Genomic DNA, 17,034 nt, shown 5'->3' on the forward strand with positions numbered 1-17,034 from the left:
TGCTTCACCTCGCACTTTTGCCATTTCTAAGCACTTTAAATACTTGATTTTAATATTACTCACGGTAATGTTACTCAATTTACTGACTTCTTAGGGATGTTTCGAAGTTATGTGCTGCAGATCACCGCATATTTCAGTGGTGAATCTGGTACCTACACTGGCATCCTGCCAGCTCCTTCTCTATAGCTCCCGTTCAGATGATTGCTTGGTGAAACACAAACCTCTGTGAGAAGCAACCATGCACACCTTTTGGATAGAAGCCACCAAAGAGACAAAGAAACTGGGGATGTATGCACACTGTGAGCAAAAGAAATAATTGAAAAAGAAGCGGTTTCACGATAATAAGGAGCAAATCAAGGTGAAGGGTGCTGTAGCCAACTTTATTGTTGAAGGCAACTTAATGAACTACTTCATTTTACTGACACACCCTCATGGCTGTCGATTCACCAAAATCCCAGGGTTAGCAAAAGTGACATCACATGCCCTTTGACCCCAAATACTGGCACAGGAAGTGATATCGCAACACTTTTGACCTAGTGGCAACATAGGACGTCTCAACATGTGACCGCCGGAACCTCAGTTAATTGTTCTTTTCAGCACAGAGGCGACCCTAAAGCCAGGCATTTCCTCTCCACAACCCCACAGCATGCTAATGTTGGCTGGTAATCTCAATATCCAATATTGTCACCGATTTGATTGAGGCAGTCTATACAGTATACATACATATATACATATCAGTGCATGTTGGGACTTGTAGTCATAATGTAGTAAAGTTCATCTAATCAACAATCATGTCTGAAATCAGTGATCTGTAAATGAAAAGTCTAATACTATCAAAGTTGTGTCTTCATGATGTGCAGTCATAAACCTGAAGATGAAGAAGTGTATTTGTGGTTTAGGCTGAGTAAGGAGAAGAGGTACCACCCAACTGTAAACAATAATCTACACCACAGTACATATGTTTGCATGTTTCTGCTCAGACTCATAGCTGGCTAACATAGGAGCACTATTCACTACAAAGAGTGGTCTGAGAGTATGTAAAAATATAAGGCAGGATATATATTGTTTAAACTTCTATATAGCGCAAACTCAACCTAAAGGTATATGAGTGCTTTACATGAGCAGTTACATTACACAAGGGCACATTCATTTATTTTTATTTTTTGCAAGTCTAGTGCCTGGAGGAGCTTGATTGTGCTGTTGAATTGTTAATATATATAAAACACCTACAAAACATAAACCACCTGTTTTAATACGTTGCAAACTAAAATCTATTTAATATAACTTAATTAAATGTGGGCAGCATTTCCTGGGGAATAATAGACCCAGGATCTAAATGGATCGAAATGCATGTTAAATATCATAATGTCACAGTTGTTTCTAGTACGATCATGTCAATTGGGGTAACTGGATTAGTTCTTTCCCATCAGCACCTGTTGGTTGTGGCAACTGTTTGCAGGATAGTTCGACAGAGCTTCTCGCTGCACAATAGACATTTATTCCACTATGGTTCTCATTACGAATGTGGCGGCAGGACCGCCAGACTGCTGTATTACGAGTTACACAGGCAGGGCCGCCAAGCAAAAATGGCAGACCACCAGCGGCGTGGCGTCCTGCAAATAAACGGTCCGACCTCCAGCACCAACAGCACCACAACCAACCACCAAGCATATTACAAGGTTGCAGTGGCGGTTCTCCATAGGCGGTAAGCCAATGGGGGGGGTCCAAACCACGGCCGTTCATGGTTAGCAAAGTAATAGACAACTGCACATTGGATGAATTTGAAAACAACACAGCTGACATACTTTCCCACACCTGCAAAGCACACTTTAAAATACCCCCATTCACAGACCACAATCTTTTGCATTTACACAGCAACACACAGAAGCCAGAGCGACATTTTTCACAAATACTCCAGAGATTAGGCACCCATTTTTCACCATCCCATAGGACACCCCACCCATACTTTTGTCCATTCACATCCTTTTGCATTTCCACTGTTTAGTAAATCACTGTCACCTGAATTTATGTTCCACTAGGTCACGTTCTAAAATCCCAGTTTTTCAGAAGATGAATTAAGAGTCATGGCGGATGAAATCATAAGAGTAGAGCCACAATTGTTTGGAGCACAAGTCAAGCATACTCCTCTCAGTAGGAAAATCGAAATGTGGGACATGATAGTTGTAGGTAGTTGGCTCTGTATATAATATCTCAAAGTGGGATATAGTGTGCACAGAGTCCAAGGGTTCCTCTTTGAGGTTGATAGTGGCAAAATTAGATAATAGGAATGCTCTATTTTGTGGTAGTGTGGTCGAGCAGTAGGATTATCAGAGGGTACTTTTAAGCATTTGTTGTACACACACAGGCAATAAATGAGGAACAAACACTCAGAGACTTAACTCCAGACCAATATGTTTTTATGTAGAAAAATATATTTTCTTAATTTATTTTCAGAACCACAAGATTCAAATTTGAGGTAAGTACATAAAATGCAAGGTACCTCACACAGGTAAGTATAGAACTTTGATTTAAAACAGTAGTATACACAGTTTTGGTTAAAATGGCAAATAGCTATTTTAAAAGTGGACACTGCAAAAATCAACAGTTCCTGGGGGAGTTAAGTTTTGGTTAGTTTCTCAGGTAAGTAAAGCACTTACACAGTCACTCTTCTGGGCATAGGCAGCCCGCCATTGGGGGTTCAAGGCAACCTCAAAACCACAGCACCAGCAACACAGGGCCGGTCAGGTGCACTGACTGGGCTAGGATGGGGGCCGCCTGCTGGTCCCTCCTGCGCTGGTAGGTGGTTCCTCTCGGTTCTGGTAGCTGCGGGTGCAGTGCTTGTTCCAGGCCTCGGGTTCCCTTGTTACCAGACAGTCGCGGTCAGGGAGAGCCTCCAGGTCCTCTATGCAGATGTCGCTGTGGGGGTGCACGGAGGTCGACTCAGGGTGTCCACATTGTTGGAGTCGCCTGGGAGTCACATTCTACGGTGTTGGTTGTCCTGGTCTCGAGCTGGTGGCATCAGGTGCAGAGTGTGAAGACTTACACTTCTGGCTGGAAGTGAGAGTCTCTTTAAAGTTGTTTCTTTGTTGCAAGTTTGTTGCTGTTTCTGAACAGTGCCGCTGTTTTCGAGAGGTTCTTGGTCCTGAGGATGCAGGGCAGTCCTCTGAGTCCTCAGAGGTCGCTAGCCCTGCGGGATGCATCGCTGTGCAGGTTCTTTGAGTCTGGAGGCAGGCCGGTAGGGCTGGGGCCAAGTCAGTTGTCGTCTCCGTCGTCTCTGCGGGGATTTCAGGTCAGCAGTCCTTCTTCTTGTTGTAGGTTGCAGGAATCTGACTTCCTGGGTTCAGGGTCGACCCTAAATACTGAATTTAGGGGTGTGTTTAGGTCTGGAGGGCAGTAGCCCTGGAGGGTGGCTACACCCTCTTTGTGCCTCCTCCATGTGGGGAGGGGGGCATCTCCCTAATCCTATTGGGGGGAATCCTCCAAAACAAGATGGAGGATTTCCTAAGGCAGGGGTCACCTCAGCTCAGGGCACCTTAGGGGCTGTTCTGACTGGTGGGTGACTCCTCCTTGTTTTTCTCATTATCTCCTCTGGACTTGCCGGCACTCACCCCATGTGGCCAGAGACTCATCTGGTTGTGGCAGGCTAGCAGGCTGGCAGGAACTGGTCAGCCTAGCACTAGGAGTCGGACTGGTGTTCAGGGGGCATCTCTAAGATGCCCTCTGGGTGTATTTATCAATAAATCCCACACTGGCATCAGTGCGGGTTTATTGTGCTGAGAAGTTTGATACAAAACTTCCCAGATTTCAATGTAGCCATTATGGAACTGGGGAGTTCGTATTTGACAGACTCCCAGACCATATACTCTTAATGGCTACCCTGCACTTACAATGTCTAAAATTTGGCTTAGGCACTGTGGGGGGGGCGCATAGTGCTCATGCAACTATGCCCTCACCTATGGTATAGTGCACCCTGCCTTAGGGCTGTAAGGCCTGCTAGAGGGGTGACTTACCTATGCCACAGGCAGTGGATTGAGGGCATGTCATTCTGAGAGGCGTGCCATGTCGACTTAGGCATTTTCTCCCCACCAGCACACACACGCTGAGAGGCAGTGTGCATGTGCTGAGTGAGGGGCCTCCAGGGTGGCATAATACATTCTGCAGCCCTTAGAGACCTTCCCAGGCCACAGGGCTCTTGGTACCTTGGTACCAGGAGTACCAGTTACAAGGGACTTATCTGTGTGCCAGGGCTGTGCCAATTGTGGGAACAAAGGTACAGTTTAGGGAAGGAACACTGGTGCTGAGGCCTGGTTAGGAGTGTCCCAGCACACTTCCAATCATAACTGTCATCAGCAAAAGGCAAAAAGTTAGGGGGTAACCATGCCAAGGGAAGCATTTCCCTACAATAGTCAACAGAGTGAATGCTCTAGGCACCATCTTGCACACAAAGGAGAACATTAGGAAGAGGTGGAACGACTTCAGGACAAGGTCCGTTTCCTGGTCTCCAGGCACCAGCTGCAGGCCAAGAAGACTGGTGGTGGCCCTCCCAATGTCCAATTACATCTCTTTCCCTGAGGGGAGAAGATCTTAGCCATCCTGCATCCTGAGGGCTTAACAGGAATACCTGGGGGAGTGGAGTCTGGTAAGTCACAACACAAAAACTGTCACAAAAATGCCATGTCATGCATTCTCACAGCTCACCTTTTGCCTCATTTACTGTTACTCCACTCACCAGCCCAGTGTTCACTTATCCAAATACCCCTGTTTGGCAACTCTCAATTGAAGTATATTTGCCTGGGGAGATACCATTTGCTTAGTGTGTTTATTACTGTGCCTGGCATGACTACAACTAGCAGGAGGCACTGTTCCTGTAACTCCAAACACAAACACAGGATTCACCTGCCCAAATACACACATTTGGTAACTCTCAAATGAAATGGACTCACCTGAGGAGATAACATTTGTATAGTGTATGTAGTAAAGGCAGTGACATGACTGACTGCTAAGGCCAGAAGGCTCTGTTACTGTAATTCCAGACACCAGCCCAGTGTTCTTGTCTCCAAATACCCTTGTATGGTAACCCACAAATGAAGTGTATTCACCTGGGGGATAATATTTGCACAGTGTGTGTAGTAAAGGGAGTGACATGATGGCAGCTCCCAGGAGGTGCTGTTTCTGTTACTCCAACCACTAGCACAGTGTTCTCTTCTCCAAATACTCTTGTTTGGTAACTCACAAATGAAGTGTACTCACCTGGGGAATAACATTTGTATAGTGTATGTAGTACAGGGAGTGACATGACTGCTAAGGCCAGGAAGCTCTGTAACTGTAATTCCAAACACCAGCCCAGTGTTCTCTTCTCCAAATACCCATGTTTGGTAACTCACAAATGAAGTGTACTCACCTAGGGGGATAACATTTGTATAGTGTGGGTAGTTCGGGGAGTGACAAGACTGCAACTCCCAGGAGGCATGGTTTCTGGTACTCCAATCACCAGCACAGTGTTCTCTTCTCCAAATACCCTTGTTTGGTAACTCAGAAATGAAGTGTACACACCTGGGGAGATAACATTTGTATAGTGTGTGTAGTACAGGGAGTGGCATGGGAAGCATCCCGCACAACGAGTCCTGAACAACGAAGTCGTGGAAAACAAAAGCGGAACAACGCTTTCATTTTCCACGACTTCCTTGTTCAGGGCCTTAACCACGCATGTGCTGAACCATGTACATGCCTGGTTAAGGCACAGAAAAAGGGAGTCGGCTGAGGAGGAGGACGCAATCGAGGAGGAGGTAAGTTGGACTGGGACTGTGGCTGTTTTAAGGCCAGGGGGTTCGGGGTATTTTTAGTTTTAGGGGGTGGGGGCCGGGGTGGTTTAGGGGCAGGGGGTGGGGTGGGCAGTTGGGGTATTTTTAGTTTTAGGGGCGGGGTGGGGTGGGGAGTTGGGGTATCATTAGTTTTTGGGAGTGGGGTGGGAGGCTCGGGGTGATTAAGGTTTAGGAGTGGGTGAGGGGGATCAAGGTTTAGGTTTTAGGGGTGGGGTGGGGGGTTGGGGTGCTTTAGGTTTTAAGGGAGAGGGGTTGGGGTGGTTTTAGGTTTTAGGGGTGGGGTGAGGGATTGCGATAATTTTGGGGGTGGGGGTTTGGGGCCGGGGTGGGAAGTCGGAGTATTTTTAGTATTTGGGGTTGGGGTGGGGGGCTCGGGTGATTAAGGTTTAGGGACAGGGGATGGGGTCAGGACTAGGTTTTAGGGGTGGGGGTTGGTGTGCTTTCAGTTTTAGGGGAGGGGGTTGGGGTTGCGGTCATTTTGGGGATTGGGGTGGTGGGGTTGCGGTAATTTTTAGGGGTCGGGTGGGGGACCAGGAGGGACGCATGCTGTAACCATGCATGCCGTTCACTAATGCCTTTACCAGGAATGCCTTTACAGCGAAAAATTGTTGTTAAGGCATTCGTGGTAAAAGCATTAGTGGTAACAATGAGGTCGTTGTTCCGACCTCGTTGTTCAGGCATGCGTGGTTCGAGCATGCGTTGTTCTACCATATAACCGAGTGGCATGACTGCTAAGGGCAGGAGGCTCTTTAACTGTAACGCCTAGAAGGCTTTGTGTCTGTAACTCCAAACACCAGCCCAGTGTTCACTTGTCCAAATACCTCTGTTCCTTAACTTTCACTTTAAGTGTACTCAGCTGGGGTGATAACATTTGTATAGTGTGTGTAGTACACGGAGTGACATGACTGCAATTCACAGGAGGCCCTGTATCTGTAACTCCAAACACCAACACAGGGTCCACTTGTCCAAATCTATCTGTTAGTGAACTCTGAAATGAAAGTTATTCACCTGGGAGGATACCCAGTGTCAAGTGATGGGAAGTGGAGGCAGGGACCTGACTGCAAAGCCCAATAGGGCCTGTTTCTGTAACTCTAAACACGAGCCCAGAGTTCACGTGCCCAAATCAATCTGTTAGTGAACTCTCAAAATGAAGTTCATTCACCTGAAAGTATACCATTTATCAAGTAGTGGGAAGTAGAAGAAGTGACCTGATTGCAAAGCCCAATGGGCCATGTTTTTCTAACTCCAAACACCAGCCCAGTGTCCACTTGCCCAAATCCATCTGTTAGTGATCTCTCAAATTAAGTTTCTTCACCTGGAAGTACGTTTGTCAAGTGTTGTTAGTATAGAGAGCGACATGACTGCAACTCCCAGGAGGCCCCGTTTCTCTAACTCCAGCCACCAGCACAGTGGGCATCTCGTGCCTCCCTGTCCTGGATCCTGAGTTGCAGCGCAACAGTTCCAACAATGAGGGTCCAGGAAGAAGTTGGAGAGGGCACCTTGTGGCAAGGGCAAAGGGCCGTGGTGGTAAGGTGAGTGGGAGGGATGCTGTGGGCCAGTGGGGTGAGGCCACTGGGGCTGCATCTGGCCAGAACACCATCAGCCACTTCTTGGGGGTCTATCAGGAGTCACAAAGTCTGATGGGCCTAGTCTTCACCAAATCACTGGAAATCAAGCAGCTACAGAGGGACATGCACAGAGACGTGCGGGAAAAAGATGAAGGCCCACAATATCAATATGACCTCCCTAAGAGGGATGCTGAGGGACATTCACACCACCCTGAGCAGGGCTTTTCATCCCCAGTCTACCCCTTCCTTTGGTTCATCATCCCTAGGCATATCAACATCGGTTCCAGCCATTGGATGGGAGGCCCTGCCAGAGGAAGAACCAGACACCCCTGCCTCTGTAGTAGCTGATCCCCCCCCAATTCCAAGTGGGGACATCAAACAAGGAATCCAGGAGGTGCTAATGGCACCATTGACACCCACCACTGCCAGTAAGTGGCCTCTTCCTAAAGGACCTCGTATGTGTGCCACACATTCACTCTGTTGACTGATCTTGAACCACATTCCAGTTTCAATGGGAGGAGTTCTCTGGACTTTGGACTATCAATGGTGTGGCATCTACTCCAGTGACTACATTCATCATGACTTAGCCCTTCACCGTACATTTTTGTTTCTTCATGACCTAAGTTTAATTTCTGCATTACCATTTTACTAAATTCACCCATCACAAAGTCATTGGCCCTCATTCCAACCCTGGTGGTCGGTGATAAAGTGGCAGTAATACCGCCAACAGGACGGCAGTATTAACTGTGAAATTATGACCACTGCAGAAACTGCTCAGACAGACAGCCACTTTAACACACCAACCGCCAGGGGGGAATCAACAGGCACCACGGTAACCGCCTACAGCCAGGTGGAAGACAATGTTCCGCCCACTGTATTATGAGATACCAATCCGCCACCTTTTCTGGGGCGGTACCAACAACATCAAAAGCCTGGTGGAAACAGAGCACAGAAGTCAAAGGACTCACCATTGGAGACACAGGGAAGAACCACGACGCCATGGAGCCCGAGTTGCATCTTTTCCCCATGCTCTTCTATGTACTGCTCCACTACGAACACCAACGACGATGAAGACGACCACGGTGATACTCTCGCCTAGCCCATAGGTGAGGGGGGAGGAAAAAGAAAGTGGCACACACAAGCAAAACGCAACACCCCCACCCCCAACACCATACATACAAGCAGATGCAGTAACATAACATATTCACCCCGTACCCCTCAGGAATAATGCAAGGACAACTACAATAGAGCAAAAGGAGTGTAATAAGATAAATATAGTAGTAAAATGTGCATCCAAATAAAAAAGTATATACATATTCACAAATCAAGGGACACTGCCCAGTCCTCAATGTTCGTGGGCCACAGGGCCACATCACAAAGTCCAAGGCCCCACCTCACTCCTGCAACAACACAGAGAGAACACTGCAGGGGGATCAGGTCGAAAATAGACAGGCACCTCAGGAGGACAGAGAACGGGGGCACCTCAGCCGGAAGATGGTACAACGTCACTGGTCCTGGAGGGGGCAACATGCCCATTACTTGGCCCTGGGGAGTGCAAGGCCACAATCTCTCAAGTGGGTGACGGTGCTGGTGGCGGTGCTGCTTGTGGAGCTGGCAGTGGTGGCAGTGGTAGGGGGAAGCTCCAGCACATCCCCTGCAGCCCCGGACGGCTGCACTACCATGGTTGGTGGTGGGCGCTCCGACTGAGTCCCAACACCAGGCCCCTTGTCTCTACTGCCTGCTGTTGCAGGCCCCTCGCCTTTCCTTCTTACAGCTGGGGCTGGCTCCTTGCCTTTCCTTCCTGCAGCTGGGGCGGGCTCCTTGCCCTTCCATCCTGCAGCTGGGGCTGGCTCCTTGTCCTGCCTTCCTGCACCTGGGGCTGGCTCCTTACCTTTCCTTCCTGCAGCTGGGGCCGGCTCCTTGCCCTTCCTTGAAGCACTTGGGGCAGGCACCCTTTCCGTCTGGCTGGCAGGTAGCTGGAATCCTTTCCCACCTGGAGTTGCTGGGTACACTACTGTGCCCGTGGATTGGGTGGCTGAGGTGCTTCCCTGGGTTTAGACCACCCTGGCCTGACATGAGGGACGGGGGAGGGCTAGGGAAGAGGTCAATGATGGAGAGGAAAAGCTTCTTAGGGAAATTGGGGTGGGAATAGGGAGATGGTTTGGGAGTGGAGGAACAGGGAGTGGTGGTAGGAGGTGTCAGTCTGCTGTGTTCAGGTGCATGGGCTGGATGCTGTTGTGGGGTGGATGGCTGTTGGGTGTCTGAGTGCTTGCGTTTGTGTACTTTGGGAGGAGAGGGCACAGACACAGTGGGACATGTGCATGGAAGTGGGGTTGGTGACTGCCAGTGAGGGGTGTGTACTGACAGGTGTGCTGGTGATGGTGGTAGTCCATGAGGATGTAGTGCATGCAGGTGTGAGTGGAGACGCTACTGGGAGGGAGGTGGACGATGAGGAGGAGGGGGACACAGTGGAGGCAGTGGATGTTGGCATGTCTGCTTCTGGATGGTGTTTGTGTGAGTGCCTGTGGGATGAAGTGTGGTGCTTGTGTTTGCCATATCCACTCTTGTGTGTTGTCCTGGGCGCCTGCTCGTCTGACTGTGTGTTTGGGATAGGTTGAGGTTGAGCAGAATGGAATTGGGAAGCAGACGTTGGAGGGGGAGGGTAGAAACAGGGACAATGGCTGCCATCAAAGAGGAGGCCAGAGCCTGGATTGATTTCTATTGGGCCGCCAAGCCAGTGTGAATGCCCACCAGAAATGCATTGGACTGGTGCATTTGGGCTGCCAGCCCCTGGATGGCATCCACAATGGCTGACTAACCAACAGAGATGGATCGCAGGAGGTCAATAGCCTCCTCACTCAGGGCAGCAGAGCTGACTGGGGCAGGGCCTGAGGTGCCTGGGGCAAAGGAGATGCCCACCCTCCTGGGTGAGCAGGCACAGGAAACTCGCTGAGGGGCTGCTGGGAGGGCAGTGCTGGTATGTGGGGTGGTGGCTGTACCTGTAGTTGGGGTGGGCACAGAGGTGTCCACCACCACCAGGGAGCTTCCATCGGAGGAGGTATCCCTGTCCGAACTGTCCACTCCAATCTCCGTCGTGGTGCTCCCCTCATCCTCCGTCCCACTGGTGTCTTCACCGTCTTTGGATTTGGCCTCATGGGCCCTGTGGGATGCAGCTCCCTCCGTCGCCGGTGCCTCTGCTCCTCTGCCAGATTATGCTAGTGCACATAAGGACAGGATGACAAAACAAAATGGATACACTTGTTCAATGACTGCAACAACACCACCATTGGCGTACACAACACACTCACACACAGGGAACAGCCTTACGCATTAGGCAATGCACTACCACTCACAATGCTAGTCACCAGCCCATGGATAGGGACACCTAACGCAAATTGCAGCATACCTGAGACCCACAGACCCCTGCCCAGTAGTCGATGCCTACTAGCTTGGTTGGAGGACTTTCACATCAGAACTCTGCCCAACATGGGCCCTACTCTGCAATGCCAGGCCTGGCCTAGGGGCACCCACAGTTCTCCCACCCGGATACCACCCCACCAGGTGTAAGTTGTAAAATAGGGCACTGTACTGACCCCCTTGTGGCTGCTGTGATGCCCCCAAGCGCCCATCTAGCTCCGGATAGGCCACCGCCAGTGTGCAGGCCATCAGGGGGGTCAGGGTTCGACTGGCACCCCTTCCTTGTTGACTGGCCATCCCCAGCTGGGCCTCTGCCCTCTTCCATGCCCAGCGTCTCAGGTCCTCCCACCGTCTCCGACAGTGGGTGCTCTGCCTGCCGTAGACCCTCAGGGTCCGCACATCCTTGGTGATGGCCACCATATACCCTTCTTTTGGTGGGCGCTGACCTGCAAGGAAATAGTCACAGGGAAAGGCATTAGTCTGACCGTCCTGCCTGTTACACTTATGGCCCACCATGCCCCTTCCCATCACCATTAGCACAGACTTGGCCCAGCATACATGCTACATGCTGCACGCTGCCCAGGGCCCATCCACCAACCCCCCCTACATCAGGCCTTCACACACAGCACTCCATGCATTCATGCCCAATGCATCGTACTCACGGTACTCACCTGTTGGTCTAGAGGACCATACAGCAGTCGGTACTGGGGTAGGACCCCATCCACCAGTCGCTCCAGCTCCTCTGAGGTGAATGCAAAAAGAACAGATGATGGACGGAATGCAGAGCAAATCAAACATTCACCCCCAGTCACAAAGATCTGGGTTTAATCAATCATTTTTTTCCTCACCACACCACCCCAGGTTGGAACCAGCCATATGCAAATTAGTCTTGACCCTGTTCCTCATGGGAACAGTCCAGCCCGAACTGCCAAGCCAGGTCCTCTCTGGGCCAGAAACAAGCATCCTAGGACCGGTTTCAGGGTATCACCCTTCATCAACTAAGCTAGTTTGAATCCAGTGGTGCAGTGAGCACGGGACCCACGTCTGGGCGTACCCTTCCCACTTGGGGCGACAAATGCAAAAAGAACAGATGATGGATGGAATGCAGAGCAAATCAAACATTCACCCCCAGTCACAAAGATCTGCGTTTAATCCATCATTTTTTCGCTCACCACACCACCCCAGGTTGGACCCAGCCATATGCAAATCAGTCTTGACCCTGTTCCTCATGGGAACAGTCCAGCCCGAACTGCCAAGCCAGGTCCTCCCTGGACCGGAAGCAAGCATCCTAGGACCGGTTTCAGGGTATCACCCTTCATCAGCTAGGCTAGCTTGAATCCAGTGGTGCAGTGAGCACGGGACCCACGCCTGGGCATACCCTTCCCACTTGGGCAGTCAAATGCAAAAAGAACTGATGATGGACGGAATGCAGAGCAAATTAAACATTCCCACCCAGTCACAAAGATCTGGGTGTGCTTGCTATGCCACCAGATTCAAGCTAGCCTGGCTGATGAAGGGTGATACCTGGAAACCGGTCCCAGGATGCTTGTATCTGGTTCAGGGAAGACCTGGCCTGGCAGTTCGAGCTGGACTGTTCCCATAGGGGACAGGGTCAAGACTGATTTGCATTTGGCTGGGTCCAAACTGAAAAGGCATGGAAAGCAAAAAAACTGATGGAATAAACCCAGATCTGTGATGTTTTTGCATTTGTCGCACCAAGTGGGAAGGGTATGCCCAGACGTGGGTCCCATGCTTGCTATGCCACTAGATTCAAGCTAGCCTGGCTGATGAAGGGTGATACCCTGAAACCGGTCCCAGCATGCTTGTATCTGGTTCAGGGAAGACTTGGCCTGGCAGTTCGAGCTGGACTGTTCCCTTGGGGGACAGGGTCAAGACTGATTTGCATATGGCTGGGTCCAAACTGAAAAGGCATGGCAAGCAAAAAAACTGATGGATTAAACCCAGATCTATGACTGGGGGTGAATGTTTGATTTGCTCTGCATTCCGTCCATCATCTGTTGTTTTTGCATTTGTCGCCCGAAGTGGGAAGGGTATGCCCAGACGTGGGTCCCGTGCTTGCTATGCCACCAGATTCAAGCTAGCCTGGCTGATGAAGGGTGATACCCTGAAACCGGTCCCAGGATGCTTGTATCTGGTACAGGGTAGACCTGGCCTGGCAGTTCGGGCTGGACTGTTCCCATGGGGGACAGGTTCAAGACTGATTTGCATATGGCTGAGTCCAAACTAATAAAAGCATGGCATGCAAAAAAAATGATGGATTAAACCCTGATCTGTGACTGGGGGTGAATGTTTGATTTGCTCTGCATTCTGTCCATAATCTGTGGTTTTTGCATTTGTTGCCCCAAGTGGGAAGGGTATGTCCAGACGTGGGTCCCTTGCTTGCTATGCCACCAGATTCAAGCTAGCTTGGCTGATGAAGGGTGATACCCTGAAACTGGTCCCAGGATGCTTGTATCTGGCTCAGGGAAGGCCTGGCCTGGCAGTTCAGGCTGGACTGTTCCCATGGGGGACAGGGTCAAGACTGATTTGCACATGGCTGGGTCCAAACTGAAAAGACATGGCAAGCAAAAAAACTGATGGATTAAACCCAGATCTGTGACTGGGGTGAATGTTGATTTGCTCAGCATTCCGTCCATCATCTGTTGTTTTTGCATTTCCCGCTGAAGTGAAGGCAGGGGTCCTTTCCCCAGTAACACGAGCCATGGTTGGTTCCAGAAACAGCTCACAACAGAACTTGCACTGTAGGTCCTGTCCTGTTGAAGGTCAGGTAGTAAGTGAGTGAACATATAGAAAATGGCAGTCACGTCGACGGCGGTGCGTACCATTACCACCGGCGTACATCACCATTGGCCACTGTACCCCATAGGACCCAATGAGGAGTTGCACAGTGGTTCTCAACTGCCTGCTGCAATGGCGCACAACTTCAGAGGAATTACCTCATTTCCACCTGTGCCTCCATACAGGACAGGCGGACACCATTTCTGGGGGCGAGGGGAGGGGGGGTGGCAGGCCATGGATTCTAACTGCGTCACAGTACACAAATTCACTAATTGGACATATCCCACCAAAATAATGTTACAATCACAATATGCATTGAACTGTAGTGGTTGGAATGTGCAAATAATGACCACCTGCTCACTCTTTTGCCCCATAGATTGCAACCGCTGCGGATGAATACGAGATGGAAACATACCCCCGTGTACAGACCCCTGGTGGACTTGACAACAATGGAGGACAGGCACATTATCCTCACCTATAGACTTGACAGGACCACAATCACAGGGCTGTGTGCCCAATTGGAGCCTGACCTAATATCTGCTGTCCATCACCCCACCGGGATCCCCCCTCTTGTGCAAGTCCTATTAGTGCTCCTTTCCCTGGCAACTGGTTCTTTCCAAGTGACAGTGGGCTTGGCAGCAGGAATGTAACAGCCAATGTTCTCAATAGTGCTGACCAGAGTGTTGTCTGCCCTGATTAAACACATGTGCAGCTACATCGTTTTCCCCCAGGTGAAGGATTTGGCCACAGTGAAAGCTGACTTCTATGCAATGAAACATATCCCCAACATGATTGGGGCAATAGATGGAACACATATTGCATTTGTCCCCCTCCCCAGCGAAATGAACAGGTGTACAGCAATCGAAAGAGTTTTCACTCCATGAATGTCCAGATGGTGTGCCTGGCGGACTAGTACATCTCCCATGTCAAAGCAAAGTATCCTGGGTCTGTGCATGATGCCTTTATCCTGAGGAATAGCAGCATCCCAAATGTGATGGCCCAATTCCAGAGGCACAAGGTGTGGCATATAGGTACGTCCTGGTTCCCAACCAGTGGATGTTGGTGGATGGGTATGGTGTGGGCCCTAAAGGTGAGTGTGTGGCTAACAGTTGTCCCTCGATATCTGCATGTGGCTCTGGTTACCCCAACATCTCATGGCTATTGACCCCTGTGAGGAATGCCAGGACAAGGGCAGAGGAACATAACAATGAGGCACATGGGCGAACAAGAAGGATTATAGAAAGGACTTTCGGCCTCCTGAAGGCTAGGTTTCGGTGGCTCCATCTAACAGGTGGATCCCTGTGCTATGCATCCAAGAAGGTCTGCCAGATCATCGTGGCATGCTGTATGTTGCACAACCTTGCCTTGCGTTGCCATGTGCCTTTTCTGCAGGAGGAGGAGTCTGGAGATGGCCGTGTGGCAGCAGTGGATCCTGTGGACAGTGAAGATGAGGAGGCAGAGTATGAGGATGAGGATAACAGAAGTGCAATTATTCGTCAATACTTCCAATGAGTCACAGGTAAGACAATGTTATTTCACATATAATTGACAGTTAGATGTGTGACATTGTCACTGGCAGGCTGTGAATTCCTACTTCTATGCCCACTCACTGTATCCTTTGGCATCTTTTTTTGCAGATGTTAGTGCCCCACTATTGCTCCAGGTGTGTTCAGTGCAGGCAACTACAGGTCTTTCCTATGTAAAAATTCCTGTACAGTTGAATTGCAATGTTTGAACCTGGTTAAACTAATACATTTTAAAAACACTTGACATACACCATACTTATATTTGATCAAAGTGTGTTTATTGCAGTGCTCTGAAGAAGATAGGGTAGTGCAATGGGCTGGGGTGATGATGGAGGAAAGTCCAGGTTAGAGTCCAGTCTATTTGTATTAAAGGTGCATTATCCAGGGTGACATAGGAAGGGGAGCAATGGCAGTTCAAGGTGGACAGGGTGACAGAGTGGGACACAAGGGTGACAATCAGGAGAGTTTTATTTCCTGGCGGGGGTCTTGGCAATAGTCTCTGGCTTCTGCCTGGATTGCAGGGAACGTTTCAGGGTGGTTCTCCTTCTGCAGGGGGAGGGGTGCTGGTGGCCTGTTGATCCTGTGGCAGAGCCTCCTGTCCACTAGCGATAGCTGAGGTGGAGGGCTGTTCAGTGGTCTGGCTAGATTCAGGGGCCCAGTGGTGTGCCACTGCCTCCGTCATACTGTTGGCCATGTCTGCCAGCACCTCTGCAATGGAGACCAGAGTGGTGTTGATGTCCTTTAAGTCCTCCCTGATCCCCAGGTACTGTCCCTCCTGCAGCCGCATGTTCTCCTGCAACTTGTCCAGGATCTGGCCCAGCATAATCTGGTAAAGATGGTATGCTCCCAGGATCGCAGTGAGTGTCTCCTAGATGGTTGGTTCCCTGGGCCTGTCCTCCCCCTGTCGCACAGCAGTCCTCCCAGCTTCCCTGCTTTCCTGTGCCTCTGTCCCCTGAACTGTGTGCCCACTGCCACTGACCCAAGGTCCCTGATTGTCCTGTGTTTGTCGGGTGGCCTGGGGTCCCTGTAGTGGTGGACACACTGCTGATTGACATGTCCTGGGGGGCCCGTTGGGTGGATGCAGTGGGGGTGTTACCTGAGGGGGGAGGCTCTGTGGTTGTGTGAGAGTGTGCCTGGGTGACCGACTGTCTGGAGGTCCCTGATGGGCCAGGTTGGTCATCCAGATCCAGGTGACCAGAGCTGCTGTCATCACTGTGTGCCTCTTCTGGGCGGGACTGGATGTTGCTGGCACCTCTTCGTCAGTGACATTGGGTGGGTTACCTGTGGGGATGTAAATGCAGTGTTATTGTTTCTGCGTGTGATATATTGTTCATGGGTGTGTTGCCCTCTATGGTTGTTATTGCCCTGGCAGCTGTGCCTTGTGTGAGTTGTTATTTGGTGAGCTAGGTGATTCTCTCCAATGTGCCTGCTGTGGTGATAAGTGTTAATGCAGGTCTGTGAGGGGTGTCTATGCATTGGTATTGCATGCAGGGCTTGGTATTGGAATGAGCGGGTTGTGATGGTGTTGTGTGTTGGAAGTGGTGGAGTAATGGGAGTGAGGGTGAGGGTGGGGGTATGTGATGGAATACAGGTAGGGGGGGTGATAGTAGTATAGAGTTGACATACCAGAGTCCAGTCATCCTGCTACTCCTGCCATGCCCTCAGGATGCACGATTGCCAAGACTTGCTCCTCCCATGTTGTTAGTTGTGGGGGAGGAAGTGGGGGTCCACCGCCAGTCCTCTGTACAGCGAGTTGGTGTCTTGCTGCTATGGAATGCACCATCCCTCGTAGGTTGTTCCACCTCTTCCTGATGTCATCCCTTGTTCTGGGGTGCTGTCCCACGGCGTTGACCCTGTCCACGATTCTCAGCTATAGCTCCATCTTCCTATCAATGGATATCT

Source organism: Pleurodeles waltl, chromosome 10, assembly GCF_031143425.1.
Source record: "Pleurodeles waltl isolate 20211129_DDA chromosome 10, aPleWal1.hap1.20221129, whole genome shotgun sequence".
Classification (NCBI taxonomy): Eukaryota; Metazoa; Chordata; class Amphibia; order Caudata; family Salamandridae; genus Pleurodeles; species Pleurodeles waltl.